The sequence below is a fragment of the Gossypium hirsutum genome, chromosome D08 (genome assembly GCF_007990345.1).
Source record: "Gossypium hirsutum isolate 1008001.06 chromosome D08, Gossypium_hirsutum_v2.1, whole genome shotgun sequence".
In the NCBI taxonomy this organism is placed as follows: Eukaryota; Viridiplantae; Streptophyta; class Magnoliopsida; order Malvales; family Malvaceae; genus Gossypium; species Gossypium hirsutum.
In genome coordinates this window covers 2,857,892-2,874,435 of record NC_053444.1, presented here as the reverse complement: position 1 = coordinate 2,874,435, position 16,544 = coordinate 2,857,892, and the positions used below count along the sequence as shown (strand labels likewise).

Below are 16,544 nucleotides of genomic sequence, written 5' to 3'. Positions count from 1 at the left end.
ATCGCTTCCAATCAATCGAATCATTGCAATGCCAACAAGTTGAAAAAAAAGTTAGTAAAAAAATCTTACTTCGGCCATTTATTCGTATTTTTTTCTCCGTATTTTATTCCTTTAAAAAATCTTACTTCGGCCATTTATTCGTATTTTATTATTTTATATTATTTCAGTACATTTTGTTTTAATAATTTGTATTAATTATTTCTGAATTTTTAAAAAATTTACTAATACTCGTACTTCGGTCATTTGTTCGTATTTTTTTATCCGCATTTAATTATTTTAAAAAATATCATAATTTTTTATTTTATAATTTTACATTATTTCAATGCATTGTGTTTGAAATTTATTACATATACAATTTTTTTCGCATTTTATTATTTTCGATAAATATACAATTTCTATTTTTTTCTTTTCGTGTTTTATGTTTTCTTAAACATATTTCTTTATCATTTTACTTTTAATACTATTTTCCTAAAACAACTAATTTCAACATCCTAAGTAAATTTCATAAAAAAAATCCCTAATCAACATACAATGTACATACCATAACTTTTTCGGGCAATTTACCAATAAAAGCCTTTTTTTTCAAAAATTACCGAAATGGAACCATTTTTTAATTATTTACCGGAATGGTCCTTTTCCTGAAAATCGCGTCCACGTCAGCGCGATGTCAGGAAATCGCGTCCACGTCAGCGCAAGATACTGACGTGGAAGGAAATCGCGCTCTCAAGGACGCGATTTCCTTCCATGTCAGCATCTCGCGCTGACGTGGATGCGATTTCAGCCCGCGCGTGAACAGTACCCAACGGTCAAAAAAATAAAATATCGGGCACATTTCGATATATAGGGCTTTTTTAGTATTTTGAAAAAATAAATTTTGAATCTTTTTGTACTTGTATTTATTTTTTTAATCAATTAACTCTTCAATATTACATCAATAGCAACAAGTACAAAAAAGATTCAAAATTGTTACCAACAAGATTTGAACCAAGGTACTAAGAGAAAAGAGCAAGCATCTTAACCAACTAAGCTAAACTAATTAATTGACATATTATAGAAATACTGTTATTATCTTAATTATATTACTTACGTTCTAACGATTTATCGGACCTATTCCATACACGTGTCAAATCAGAAAAAATAATACAACAATTCTGTAAAAAAAATACGGTGTTTACTTCAAATAAATAAGGAAAATAATGATTTGAATGTTTCAAAATTCAATTTTAAACCGAAAAAATCGAAATTTAGGGGCAAAAAAGGATCTTTTTCGACGAAAACTGCGGCAAACCGCCTTTGGTTGTTTGTCAGCACGTAGATCTCGAAAAGTTATTCGAAATAAAAAAAATCGTCTTAATCGAACAACCGAGCCAAAATTTATGGCCTTTCAAAGTTTTCCAAGCTAAAAAACATAAACTGTTCATCCACATCAGCAAATCGCGTCCTCGTAGGTGCGATTTGTGTCCACGTAAGCAAAGCGCGTTGACGTGGACGCGATGTTCTGACACGTCCCTTGACATCGCGCTGACGTGGACGCGATTTCGAGAAAATGACCCATTCCAGTAAATAACAAAATACCGGGCCCATTTCGGTAAATTTTAAAAAAATAGGGCTTTTTTTAGTAATTTGCCCGAATTTTTCATTCTAAATGTATTTCATAAAATATATATGCTAAATAAAATAATAAAATACGTATAATGTACATTACATAACATAAATTTTTAACACACAAATATTACAAAAAAATTAAATTTATAATAAAAATTACCTTTTTTTCTTTTTTTTTTCCTTCCTTCCTTCCCTCTTCTTCTTTTTTTTTTCTTTTCTCTTCTCCTTTCCTTTTCTTTTCTTCTTTTTCTTTCTTTTTTCCTCTCCTTTCCTCTTCTTCTTCTTTCTTTTTTTTTTCTCTTCTCCTTTCCTTTTCTTTCCTTCTTTTTCTTTCTTTTTTCCTCTCCTTTCCTCTTCTTCTTCTTTCTTTCTTTTTTTCTCTTCTCCTTTCCTTTTCTTTCCTTCTTTTTCTTTCTTTCCTCTCCTTTCTTTCTTTCTTTCCCCTCCTTCTCCCCCAACCACCGACCGGCCCTATTATAAGCTAGGTGCCGCCAATGAGTTTGGCACCTTTGGTGCCGCCAATCACCTTGGCCTGACCAGGGTGTTGTCAATTTGGTGCAGGTTTTTTTTTCTGTTTTTTGTTTTTTTTTTGGTAAATAAAAAATTATAATATTTTGGTAAATAAAAAAAGTTATAATATTTTGGTTGTTTTTTATTTTTTTATAATAATTTTGTAAAAAACCCTCATGATATTCAAGTTGTTTTTTTATAAAAAAATCATATTCATAATTTTGATTCAATCATACATAATTAAAATAAATAAATACATTAATTTATTCTTATATTAAATAAATATAATTATTTATATATACAATATGTAACATAAAATAAAATTATATCAATAATTATGTTAATAATTGTTTTGTTGAAAGGCTAGTTGATAGTCACTGGTTAGTTAGTATTTTAGTTTGTAATCTAACTAGAAACTGTTAATTGGTTAGGGACTAAACTGTTAATGTATAAATATATTATAATTATAATTTAAAATATACTTTTTTACCATTTTAATGAAAGTTACTTCCGGTTATTTTCTTTTCTCTTTTTCGTGCCCTAGCTATCGCCTTTTCTCCTCTACCTTGTTTCTCTTGTGCTCATCATCCGCGTATCACTAGTTAACTACGATCATTGACGTTTCTCAACATATTGTATGATAATTGAATCAAATCAAAATTTCATGTATAAAATTACTTGAAATTAAAATCCATGTATAAAATTACACATTAAGCTAAAGTTTGTATATAATTTTGAAATTTATCTATTTTTAAATTAATCACGACACCTATAAAAGAAAATAATAAGTGTCAATTGAACTTTACTTTAACTATCATCGTTATTGTTGCAACAATCAGAAAGAGATGAATTCAAGCTAAATTAAGTGTATATTATCCTCCATTTTAAATACATTTTTATTTGAATTTAATTATAAAAATATATAATTATAATTATTTTTTATATTTTATATTAATTTTAATAATAAAACATGTTGATCTAAAATTGAAAAATCTAAGCTTAAGCTCAACCTAAAGTGGATTAGGTCAATTAACTGAATGAGAGTTACTGATCAATAAATGCCTTTTCACTAAGAGTTGACTAATCAATTTAAAAAAAAAATTAATTTCTAAACTTTTAACATTTTTTATGTTTATATTTATTTAATATTCAATTTTTATTTTTTATAAATTTCAATATATATTCTTTTAATTTCTAAGTTTTTTAATTAATAATTAAAAAGTAATGAGCCTACCACCCCTTATTTGTCCAGTCACTAAAATTTTCAGAAAAAGCAACAACATTAGCATAGGTAGCAACTTATGTAATGATTGTCAATTTGAACTGATTAATCCGTTTTAATGGCGGTTTACATTGTTTTATTATATAAATTTTTAAAAGACAAAAGTGTCTTTAAAATTTTAGTTATTAATATACAATAAAAGTTTAAATTTATTCAAAAATAGAAATTAGACTGTTTTTTTTACATAGATAATACAAAAATAAAAATCAAATACCTAAATGATATACCAATATCATTATTTACCAAAATAGTATGTTTGCAACAGTTTTAAAGGTGGAGGGTATGGAGGAGGCGGCACCACTTTTTTTTTTTTACTTGATCATCAAAACATCATTACAAAATGATATGGGGTAATATATATATATATATTAATTATAGAGGGAGTGAGAGAGGTGACACCTGTATTCTGTCCTTATACATGAGTCAAATCGAGTAAAAATACGGGTTAAAGAAGTGGAGGGTGATTGAGAGACGGGACCAGTGGAGGGTACTTGACAAGTGGCACCCAGTGGAGGGTGGCTAAAAGGCGGCACCCAGTGCTGAACCCCTATTTAAGCAATGTATTTTGAACGGTTTTGAAGATAAGAGGAAAAGAGGAAAAATTTTGAATGTAAAAGAAGTGAAAACAAAGAAGAATATGCAAGGTTAGTATATATGAATTTTAATTTTTTTCAGTATTTTTTTCAAATAAAATATTGAGAAATTTAATTAATTTTGCATATTTAGTATTGAAAATGGATTGTCAATTTTTCGTATGCGTTTATTCCGATGAAGTAATTTTGACAACAATAGTTAGATGTATATTTGAATGTCGCCAACCAATAGCAATGAGATTTAATAGAATTGTTTTGGTTGATGGTATGAAAGAAAGGTGTAACACCCCTTACCCGAGACCATTGCCGAAGTCAAGCACGATGTGTCATCTAACTTAACTTACTAGTTCGGAGCATAAAAATTTACTTTTAAAATTAATTTCACTATTCACAACAAAACTGTCCACCTGCGCTGCTATCACTAATTTAATTATAATTTGAGTTATGAAACTCGAAATTTAAATCCGTAAACTTTTTCCTGAAACTAGACTCATATATATTCTTACAATAAATTTTTTAGAATTATTGGTTTAGCGAATTAGTACAGTTTATTCATTGAAGACTCCCCTGTTTCACTGACTGATGGTTCTGACCACCACTCACTAAAAATAAATTATCTCACTGTACAGACTTTATATGGTGTTTCTTCTTATTTTTATAGAAAATAGACTCACTAAGGAATCTATACATATAAATTATAACTCATAATTCTTTCTGTAAAATTTTTAATGATTTTTTAAATTTAGAACAGGGGACTTCAAAAACCATTCTGACCCTGTCTAACTAAAATTTAAATATCTCAAAATATAAAATTTCTTTGCCTACACCGTTTCTTTCATGTAAAAATAGACTTGATAAGCTTTAGCTCTATATATCATTCACTCTCTATTCCATTTCTAATATTTTTGGTGATTTTTCAAATTCACGTCACTGCTGTTGTCCAAAAACTGCTTCTTTGCAAAAATTTTACTCTTTTATAGTTTCTTTGTTTCAGTTACCATTTAAGCATACATAACACCAAAACATATTCTTTACTAACCATTTCAATAGGTAATCTTTAGCCATATCATATGAACATACTCAAAATGAGTAAGGGCCAGTTCTTTATTGCTTTTAAAAAGTGCTTTTGAGAAGTGTTTTGAGAAATTTGAGTGTTTGGCATTGCTATCAAAAAGTGTTTTTGAAGAATAAAATGTCCATTTTAGACATGATATTATAAAATAACAAATATTAAATAATGTTTAAATTAGTTAATATTATGATATTTTAGCAAAAATATAAAAAAATAATTTATTATAACTTATTGTTAATATTTTAATATATAATATTAATTTTAAATATTTCTAAGTAATTAATATTAATGACAACAATTTATAAAATTTAATTAGAATATATAAACTATATTTAAATATTTAATTATAAAAATTAAATTTTTGTAATTAGATATTGACACGATTGTATTATTATAAAAATTATTTTTTATTTTTAATTAATGCTTTTAACACATTTGTATTATTTTATTTTAAAATGTATTTGAATATATAACTCATATTATATACTAACATAACATAGAAAACATAAACCTAACGAATTAAAATATTACATATATTTGGATTAAAGTTTTAAAAAGGGATAATATTTATATACCAAATATAAATACTAAAAATTTTACAATAGCATTTACAATTTAAAGTGAATTCATTAAACTAGAAGCTATAGCATCTCTTGTTAATTTCATTTCAAAACCACTTGAATTGTTTAATTCACCGTCATCATCACCATCATCATCGTTGTCATCGTCATCATCACTTTCTCGACCATGCGCATTTTCTGAATCAATAATATTCTCATATGCCCAGTTAATATCTTCGTATTCCATAAAATCCGCATCATTTTGACCGACATGTTTTCAGATAAAATTGTGTATCGTCATTGTAGCAACAACGATCATCGTTTGCTTCTCAAAACTATAACTTGACATATCCCTTAAATGGCCCATTTTTTTTCAAAACACCAAAAGTTCGTTCAATCACGCTACGTAATGATGATTGTGAATGATTGAATACCTCTTCTTTACTAGATACCGGTCTACCTCTACGAAAGTCAGGTAAATGATATCGCTGACCTCTATATGGTCCAAGATAACATTTCATTTGAGGATATCCAGAATCAACAAGATAATATTTTCCTACAAGTCATAATATAACAAACAATTAATCATATTACTTTATTAAAATTATCAATTAAAGAACTTATACTTTATTATTTAAAAAATCACATAAAAAAATATCTAACCATTTGGTGGATGCGGAAATTTGTATTTCGGATCTCAAATTGTATCAAGAAATATTCTAGTGTCATGTGTCGATCCTTCCCATCCAGCCATGACAAAGGTCAAACACATTTTAAAATCACATACTACCATAACATTTTGAGTCGGGATACCTTTTCTTCCAATGTAGGGAATTTGTTCATTTGGTGGAAGAATAGCGGCAATGTGAGTACCATCAATTGCACCAATGCAATCCTGAACAAATAATCATATTACTCTCATGCATATTTTTATTCAACCAAATATATTAAAATATAATAATATAAAATTAAATTTTAACCTTAAAATGCGGCATATATCTAGAATCATTACGTATTTGTTCGGGTATTGAGCTAAAAAAAGGATCTTCGGGTGCAATTAGATCAGTGGCCATCCTTGAAACTTTCTCAAGCACAATTGCAAAGTGTCGACTTATTGTTGATCCAGACCTCTGAAATATTTCTCGATATTGGGATCCTTTTGCGCCGGTGCCCAAGATGTATAAAAAAATTCCCAACATTTCACTAGAAGATATGTTTCTTGAAGTTTTCAAGTTGTATCTTGTCTCCAAAACTCTCAACAAACTTGTGAATACCATTTTAGACATCCTAAAATTAATCATACAACGTGATTCATGACCGTCGAGGATCTCTCGGATCCATGTCTTACCTGACTGTTTTGAATCCATGCATGGTTGCCTCAATATATACTTCTCGTAATATAATTGCACGGAAGAAGATGCAGCAACAAATAATCGATTAAAACATTCCATGCGTTGTAAAATCTCTTTCTTTTCACTTTCATCATCATTTTCATCACCGTTGTAATTCTCAACTATACTCATCACCTGTGAATAAATTTTATATACAAAATCATTTATAAACAACTATTGATAAAACTAATTTAGTATAAATAAGTAGAACATAAATTCAATATCCAAAGACCAGACATAAACAACTATTAATAAAACTAGATTACACATAAATAAGTAGAACATAAATTCAATATCCAAAAACCAAACATAAATAACTATTGATAAAACTAGTTTAGCATTATTGTTTAGTCACATAATAGATATCTCTGAACCCTAGAAGATCAGAAAATGTTCAACTATCCTCTATTTCTGACTTAAGCCACAAAGTTCTAATCTTGGGATTAATTGATAAAAACATAATTCGCTTGTCCTTATTGAGCAATAATTTAAGTGCGAAAAAGTATAGCGGACTAGCTTCTGGAACTTCTTCCAACATGCTGTCAAGCACTTTGACTGCTTGTGGAATACCACATGGATCCATAACAGGAGTCAAACTAGATGTGGCTTGACTCATATTGTCAGCTGCATTGCATAATTTTTCTATTTGACTGGACAATCTTGCAGCCCCTCCAATTTGCTTTGAGGATTTCTTTCTTCCAGTTTTAAAATGTGAACTTGATATCTCAGGGTTTTTTCCTTTTTTGACCGTTCCCATCAATTTGAACATCATTTGAAATGTGAACATCATTTAAAATGTGAACATCATTTCTCATATTTTCTTCTTCATTCTCTTCAGGTATTTCGTTGATAACATCCTCAAAAAAATCAGTCCGGAGTGTACCAGAAGAAGGTGCCCATGCTTTATCACCTGTTGCAACTATCCCCATGAACATTTGATCCAACTTCCCTTCGAATTCGGGATCAATGCCCGAAGTACGAAAATTTTGAGCTTCAAGCACAACCTACATTTAAAATGATAGTTTAATAATAGCAATTATCAATAACCTCATAAATAAGAAAAAAAAATATTCAGAATTATTAATGTACCTGTAGCCTACTCTCCCACCAATCATCCGATGCATCAACGGTTCTTTTTATAGGATTCCACCCTATACCAGTATCTTCGCCTTTAAGTTTCTTCCAAGCTTTCCATTCTTTTTTAGGGCATCCCACCTATTTTTAAGTTGTCTTTGTGAAAAACCCTTTCCCGTTTCTTTCTCAAAGTTGGTCATTATTTTCAACCATCCACTTTTGTGAAATGAGTACCAAGCCTATTGCCTTTCAATATCTCTTTAATACAAATATCACAAAAATTTTCTGTCAATCTCTTATCCCACATTGCTTTCACCTTTTCACTACTAACTTCAACCGCCGAAGTACTCATCTATTGTGTATACCAACAGATTCGTTTCAGCCAGTAAAACAATCAAGAAAATCAAATGTCACATAAGTATATTTGTTTACATGTGTATCAAAATACTTTCCTCTAATATTAATTTTACCAAAAAATAGACCCGACAGTAAATGTTATATGTCTTTATTATATTGCCAATGTCCAATGAAACTTCAAAAATTAGCCTAACAGCAATAACACAGCTAGCTCCCATTGTCTATAGAGGTAAAGTTCATTTCTTTAGGAAAAAAAGATAAATAGAATTTTGCAATTGATACATCAATGTTAACTGCATCCAAATATTTAGAATCCAAGGCAGAAGCAATAAAAGAAACGTAATAAGCTCACAAACCTGGGATTTACTTTGTCAAGTCTAAGAACCAAAGAATTCTAGAATAGGTTGATTGAGAATAAGCTGAAAATAGTCAAGGAGAAATAAAATAAACAAAATCAATCATTTACAAAAGATATTGTACTAACTATTAATTTTATCAATAAATTCATTATTATACCAAATGTGTCATTTACAAAAGATATTGTACCAAATCAATCCATTTATTTATCAATAAATTAAACCAAATCAATCATTTATCAATAAATTCGCAATCCAAAGTTGGGTAATTCAGTTACATCTCTAAGGCCAAAGCTATCATATTGTTAGATATAATTAGATTTAAACATTAGTTTAACTACTTATTAAAGTTCAAAATTTAAATTTAAAAAATAAACTTAAACAAGAAATAAAATATATTTTTCTAAACAGATCAAACATAATATTTTTATATCCGAATCTAACCTTTGTTTTATACTGTCTAACACTTTTTCAAAAACACCACAACACAATCTACAAGCAAATAAATCCAAGAAAATATTTCTGTAAAATTAAAAAAAAACAATAAGAAGGTAAGATTTTTTTTCTTTTTTTAAAACATCAAATTGAACTATTATTTAGAAAACATACGGCAAACAAACAAAAAAAAAACCATGGCCCAAACATAAGTCTCTGCCCCATTCCACCAACAAACACAACAAAAATCAGGTTAGACTTTTGAAAACATTAGAGAAAATAGTACAAAAAGCTTAAAATAAAGGTTTTGGTTTTGCCTTAGCTAGTTTTGAGCTGAAAAGGATGGGGAGAGATGTTGGAGAAGAGTTAACAAAAATTCTTGCCAGGAAAACAAAGGACTTTAGAGGAAAAGAAGTGTGAATTACAGAGTTTGGATGAAACAGTAGCTGGATTGATGAAAATAAGAATGAGTTGTTTCAAACTGGTTTGAGAGAGGCCACAGTTGACTGGTAACTTATCAGGGATTGAATAATGCAGACATTTATATTAGTTTTGATAGGAAAATAGAGAAACAACCATTAAAGATGAGGGCGGTGGTATAAGTCGCCGTTCCAACAGAAGATTATGAGTGGTCTGTGGAAGGATCTGCTTGTTCCTCTTGTAGGAACTTACACTTAGGTCCAGAACTTGAAAGAAAAGAAAAGGAGAAATTGGAACACATGTATGAAAATGTCAGGCAGCCTTGGTAGTAATGCAACCAACAGCAAGGAATTAAATAAATGCAACAAATAAGAGTACTATTGGTTTCAAAAACAATCAGCACTAGCAAGTAAATTTGACCAGAAAAACAGGCAAACATTAACTGTAATATCCAAGGAAAAAAGAATACAAGATTATAGTTTAAGATAAAAGATAGCTGATGACTTTTGAACTTTTGTAATGCCAAAAATGCCTGTCAAAATATTTCAAAAAGCCAAATACATAGTCAAACAAGAACTGATTAGGATAATGAGAACTTTTCGAATGTTCCAAAACAAAGACACAAATAGCCTGGGCAGCAATGCATTAGTCAAACTTGTTGAGAGACAACAATCTACAGGCTGATGCATTTCATAATGCACAGTCATCTAGGATCAGAAGTTTGATAAATCATGGATCATGTGATAATAGCAAACATGTACTTCCACACAAAAAGTACAAAACTCTACACCTATTCAGTATTCTTAAAGCAATAAGCACCAGACGTAATATTTCATGCTTACGGCTCACAAAATTAACCAACTGAATCAGCCACAGCAAGTGTGGAATTCTCGAGACATATCAATGACATGAACATTTCAATTCTAGATTCGTAACTGTCAGGCATACATAATACAAACATAAAAGCTGATTTCCACTATGAAACAATAAGCCAATGATTTTATGACCAATAGGCATATCCAAAATACTACTAATGGGCCTACATCTCAAGATGGGTAGGAAATGCAAGTTCAATCAAAGGGAATTACATCTTAAAAAAAAAGAAGATGAAGCTTCACTAGTCATAATTTCAGAACAAGAAAACGCAAAAACTAAATCAAATCGACAAAACACGATCTTAATCTTAGACATAAATTATGCAACAAATCACCGAAAACATTGAAGAGCTAGGCAGGTCAAGTTTGCATCTAAAAATATCCAACTCTAAGAGCTCAAATAATTGAAATCAATGAGCCGACCAAGAAAGGTCAACGAATAAAAAAGATGAGGAAAAAACGAAAGAATCAATATAATCAATTTTTAGGGCATCAAAAACAGCTATGTAACGTACCTTCTCCTGGGTATCTTTTAAGCTTTTAAGCACTGGAGGGTTGCCTCAAAGCAGTAGCAGCTATCCTGAATGAGAAATCAAATTTCTATTCTTTTCAGCCAACAGCACGTTTGTGGGAGAAGACAGTTCCAAAGAACTAGCAGAGGAGGGGAAAGAAAGTTTGTGGGAGAAGACGACAGGTAAATTTGGTCAATTTTCAGCCAAAAGCACTTTTGGATGAAGAAAAGGATAAATTTTTAGCTCATCTGGAGAGAAGTCCTTTAGAGATGGTGAAATTTTCTGAAGAAAAGGAGGCTTTCTTCATTCCTTTTAAGGGAAAAGGACTTTTTCAGCCAAAAGTCCTTCTAAAACGTGATAAAGAACGAGGCCTAAGTCTCTATACATGCCATAACTTTAAAAGTTTTGAAATCACATAATATCGAGAAGTTTGTTAATAGTGTGATACGAGGCTCTGACGATCCCCAATTCGGGCAAGTTCAAAACACTATAAAACAAAGGAAAAAAAGAAAGGTGTAAGCTACTAATAGCTTAATAAGTTACATGTAAACAATAAGTACTCATCTAATAATTAACATTTTTAACAAATAACTAATCAATACATTTTTTTAGCAATTTCAATCACTTACACATGCACAATCTTACTAATTCACTTGCACATACATTTACACACTTAACATTTATCACATATGCTCATTCTTTCAAATGTACCTGCATACACACTTCATTTCATGTTCACTTTAACTCATTATTAATCCCATTGAACACTCGGAATATACACGGATATGTAGAGAATTAGCACATAAGTGCCACACTGATATGTAGCCGAAGCTACCACTGATATGTAGCCGTAGCTACCACTAAAATGTAGCCGTAGCTACCACTGAAATGTAGCCGAAGCTACCACTGATCAATAACACTGGAAATGTCCACGGGCCTGCTCACACAAGCTGTCAGGTGTCTACAGCACATGCTAGATCACCCAACACCCGGGACTCAGTGTAACACTGTAACACTGTAACACTGGTCTCTAGTGACATGTCACTTGTATCCACTTCTATTCCTAAGTTCAACCGGGAATTTACACTTAACACTTTATTTTAAACACTTTATCACTTGAATAATTCATGAACAATTTTCCTTCCACATTCAATATTAATTCACATATCAAATATAATTCACAATTTATAAAAATATATTACTATTATTTACACGTAACTGACCTCGGATGCAAAACGACTATTTTCGTAAATTAGTCGATAATCTTCTCTGTTCCCCGATCACTTCCACTATTTCTTCTTTCTTGATCTATATTAACACAATTTAATATATTTTATCAACATTCCATTCAAATACAATTGATACACAATATTTTGGCAAATTTACATTTTTTCCCATAACTTTTTAAAAATTACACTTTCGTCCCAAAGCTCGTAAAAATAAATTTCACTAAATTTCTTAAATTTCAAACCTCACTAAATCATATTTCATGCTCATAACAGCCCTCAATTTCAAAACATCACAACTTTATGCACACTTTACTATCTTTCACAATTTAGTTCTTTTTCAACATTTTTATCGAAATTCATCTAGTAAAACTCGTAATTAGCACTTCAAACATTCACTATCTATCATCACTCATCAAATTACAACTATATCATGAATGGGTTAATTTTTAAACTTTAATTCCATTTAAAATAAATGGTAGAAACATGAAATTTAAGCTTCAATAAGCATAAAAATATGAAAATAATTAAAAACGGGGCAAGAAATCACTTACAATTGAGCTTAGAAAAATCAAGAACCCTAGATATTGGGACATGAAATTTTCAGCAGCAAGCTCTTTAATTTTTGAAGAAGATAAACACTTTTTTTCATCTTATTTTGTCTTTTATTCAATTTTGACAAAAATGCCCTTGACCCACTTACTTAGATATTTTTCTAGAATTACCCTTATGTGTCCATAACACTAATTTAAGGTATATTTGCCACATAAAAACTTCCAATTTCATGCAATAATTCAATTAAGTCCTTTAATCACTAATTAGTCACACTTTGCATTTTTCTCAATTTAGTCCTAAAAATTCAATTAGGCACTAAATCATTAAAATTTCCTATCTATATTTTCATACAATATTTCAATCAATTGGTAATTAATAAAAATTTATAAAATTAAACTATTTCACTTCGGATTTATGGTTACGAAACCACTATTCTGATTAAGCCCTATTTCGGGCTATCACAAAAGGATTGATGCAAAAATTGTTAGACGTTGTGGGAGGAGGATCTCAAAACTATTCTACAAATTTCCAGTTTCGACAGATCCCATCAAATTCACCGAGATGGAACTTGTAGATGATGAAGACGTGGAGACAATGGTTGCACTTTATTGCCGAGATTGGAGCCTCTAAACTAATCTGATTCAGTTGTTTGATGAGTTAGCTGATGTGGAGCCAATTGAAGATTTCATTTCATTAGGTGAAGAACTTGGAGTTCAAGATCTGTGTACGGTGGTTCTGAAAGCGAATGTTAATAGGCGATCGACTGTACATGGTATCGACATCAATCTTAATGCTCAACCTCCGTCAGAGAACCTTAACCTGGGTCTCCGTTTACAACTACATCCAATGGTGATTGAGACCGATGCGGATGGTGATGATTGGTTTGATAATAATGATCCTTTTGATTAGAGGTCAGTATTCGATCGAGTCGAGTTGAATCGAGTAAAAATTTTCGAGTTAGTCGAGTTGACAAATTCTATTTTAGCAACCGAACTCAATTTGAATTTTTCGAATCGAACCGAATTGAGTCAAAAAATTTCGAATCAAATCGAGTCAAGTTAACGAATCCTATTATTTATACTTAATTTTGTGTTTAGATGGACTGATTATTTAACTAGTAGACGAAGTATAAGATTATTTAACTACATGAACAATATAATGATTTTGCCTTTTAACTTAATGGGTAAACATTTATCAAAACGACGGAGTTTTGCGTTTTAACTTAATTATTTTGAATTTTAACTTTTAAAAAAGTAAACATTTATCAAAATGACGTAGTTTTGTCTTTTCTTATTATGATTTTCGGATAACTCGAATTGTGTAATTCATATTCGAGTTAAACCAAAAAACTTAATTTTTTATTCGAGTTTATCCAAATAACTTGATTAACTCAAATAACTCGTGTAACACCCCTAACTCATATTCGTCGCCGGAACAGGGTTACGGAGCATTACCGGAGATTACATATCAAATATAATTAAATCGTAACATTTACTATTAATATCCAAAATCTAACCTATTCAATCATAATGTCTCATATATGGGCCCTCGAGACCCAATTTATGCATTAGTAACAAGTCGGGACTAGATCGGGAACTCAGAGAATTTTTCGTGAAATTTCAAAATTCTTCTTAGGTGTAGGGGATACATGCCTAAGTGGCCAGGTCGTATGGCTCACACGGCCAAGTGACACGCCAGTGTCCTAGGCCGTGTGAGCATTAGATGTGAGGCACACAGCCGTGTCCCAGCCCGTGTTCGTACCCGTGTAACTCTCTAACTTGGGTCACACGCCCAGTCGCACGCCTGTATGCTAGGCCGTGTGGACAATTTAATTTTTGAAAATTAAGTGCAGGGGACACACGGCCAAACCACACTCTCGTGCGCATAGCTGTGTGTCACACACGGCTGAGACACACGCCCGTGTCTCTGCCCGTGTGGACGAAAAATAGGTAATTTTCAGGACACTTTTCTCACCCAATTTGCCTTTCACCTACAAAATTTAATTTAAACATATAAATGTACACAATTTAGTTACACGAACTTACCTCGACACTTGTTCGTATACGAGAATCTACTAATTCGATACTTTTTGTTTTCCTCGATCCAATTCCGTACTAGGTCTATTCGGATCTATACATGTAAATTTAATTCAATTTAATGAAATTCATATTCAATTCAATCAAATTCAAATTTTAGGCAAAAATATCATTTTGCCCCTATACTTTTAATTAATTTCAATTTCAACTTTAGGCTCGGAAAATGAAATTCATGCAATTTAATCCTTATTCCAAGCCTAGCCAAATTTTTCATATAACAATAATAGTCCATGTATTTCACAAAAATCAAAAATTTTCTATGAATTTTACATCTTTTCAATTTAGTCCATAAATCACAATTTCATGAAAATTTCCTTTACAAAAGTTGTTTATCTATCAACAACCTTTCATTTTCTTCCATAAATTTCAAATTTTCAGCATAATCATTCATGGAAAAAATTTAATACTTTCATAACTTTGCAAATTGATCCCCAAAATAGATAGATTAGGTTACTACGATGTCGGAAATGTAAAAATTACTAAAAACGGAACATGATTACTTACCCAATTAAGCTTGCTTGAAGTTCTCTCTCTTAGCTAGGGTTTCCATATAAAATTTTTGGAGAAAATGATGATATAAAATGATATTTTGACTTTTAATTTAATTATCATATTTTATTTTTCCACTTTCTAATTTAGTCCCTTTTTTTCTTAAATTTCCATGGATGAATCATCATAAATATCTACTAACTTCTCTTAATGGTCTATTTGCCTTATAAGGACCTCTAGCTACTAGAATTCAACCTTTGCATTTCATGCAATTTAGTCCTTACTAATAATTAAACATGAAATCGGTAAAATTTTCTTATCAAAATTTTCATACGTCTTTCTTATCATAATGCAGACCATGCAATAATATTAAAATAAATTTTCTTTCTGACTCGGATTTGTGGTCCCGAAACTACTTTTCGGTTTCACTGAAAATGGGCTGTTACAACTCTCCCCCTTTAAAAAATTTTTACCCTCGAAAATCTTACCAGTAAAGAGGTTTAGATATTGCTTTCTCATTGTTTCCCCAAGTTCCCAGGTAGCTTCTTCTATCCCGTGTTGTTGCCAAAGAACTTTTACTAAAACTACCTTTTTATTTCTTAACTCTTTCGTCTCACGTGCCAGTATTTTGATCGGTTCCTCATTGTAAGTCATGTTAGGCTGAATCTCAACTTCTATCGGAAAAATAACATATGAAAGGTTTGACTGGTACCGTTGCAATATAGACACGTGGAAAACATTATGAATTTTGTCAAGCTTTAGTGGTAATGCTAATCGATATGCAACAGGTCTGATTCTTTTAGTAATCTTATTGTGGACTCAATTTTCTTTTACGACCAAACCGAAGAACTTTATTCTAATTTGATACTTTCAAGAATATCTTATCACCAACCTGAAATTCTATTTCTTTTCGTTTAAGATCAGCATACGACTTTTGACGATCAGAGGCTGCTTTTAAGCTATTCCGAATCACTTTCACATTTTCTTCAGTCTCACAGGCTAAGTCATTTCCGTGTATCTTTTTCTCACTAAGCTCAGCCCAATACAACAAAGTTCTACATTTATGACCATACAGAGCCTCGTACGATGCCATTTTAATGCTTGACTGATAGTTATTATTGTATGCAAATTCAACT

The 16,544-nt window shown here is 30.7% G+C and overlaps 1 pseudogene; it reads left to right on the top strand.

Annotated features, from left to right (window-relative positions):
- Positions 1 to 9,577: 9,577 nt before the first annotated feature.
- LOC121220067 (cytochrome b-c1 complex subunit 8-like) lies at positions 9,578 to 10,756 on the top strand (annotated as a pseudogene).
- The last annotated feature ends 5,788 nt before the right edge of the window (positions 10,757 to 16,544 follow it).